This window comes from Sinocyclocheilus rhinocerous, unplaced genomic scaffold (genome assembly GCF_001515625.1).
Source record: "Sinocyclocheilus rhinocerous isolate Xijiao unplaced genomic scaffold, SAMN03320098_v1.1 scaffold64, whole genome shotgun sequence".
NCBI classification, from domain to species: domain Eukaryota; kingdom Metazoa; phylum Chordata; class Actinopteri; order Cypriniformes; family Cyprinidae; genus Sinocyclocheilus; species Sinocyclocheilus rhinocerous.
This window is the reverse complement of record NW_015659929.1, coordinates 1,046,266-1,046,645: the sequence shown is the minus strand read 5'-3', so window position 1 is coordinate 1,046,645 and position 380 is coordinate 1,046,266. Positions and strand designations below refer to the sequence as shown.

At 55.5% G+C, this 380-nt stretch overlaps 1 protein-coding gene across 1 annotated transcript in view; it reads right to left on the bottom strand.

Annotated features, from left to right (window-relative positions):
* The window catches only part of LOC107724447 (gamma-crystallin M2-like), a gene marked incomplete at its 3' end in the record, with an annotated part of 22,687 nt that overhangs the window by 5,608 nt on the left and 16,699 nt on the right, over positions 1 to 380 (bottom strand). The window lies entirely within an intron of this gene.

The following is a 380-nucleotide window of genomic DNA, read 5'->3' as shown; positions in this document are numbered from 1 at the left end:
GCCCGTGCTACTGCCCGAAGTAGTCCTCGCCTGGCTGCCGCCAGGACGAACACTAGCAGAGGCAACGGAGCTCCGCCCCCTGGAGGAAACGGAGCCTGGCCCGCAGCTCCGAGATGGTCATCTTCCCGCAATAGGAACATGACTCATCCGCGAACGCCACCTCAGCGTGTTTAATGCCCAGACACGTGAGGCAGCAATCGTGACCATCACCTGGCGCCAGGTAATGACCGCATCCAGAAACGCACGGGTAAAAAGGCATATTTAAAAAGATGATCCGTCGTCTTTACAAAGACGCACCTGTGTAAGCTCTTTTAGAGAAAAAGGCTCTTTCAGGGAAATGCTCTTTTACGTGCTGAGACGCACAGGGGAGATGGCCGCTT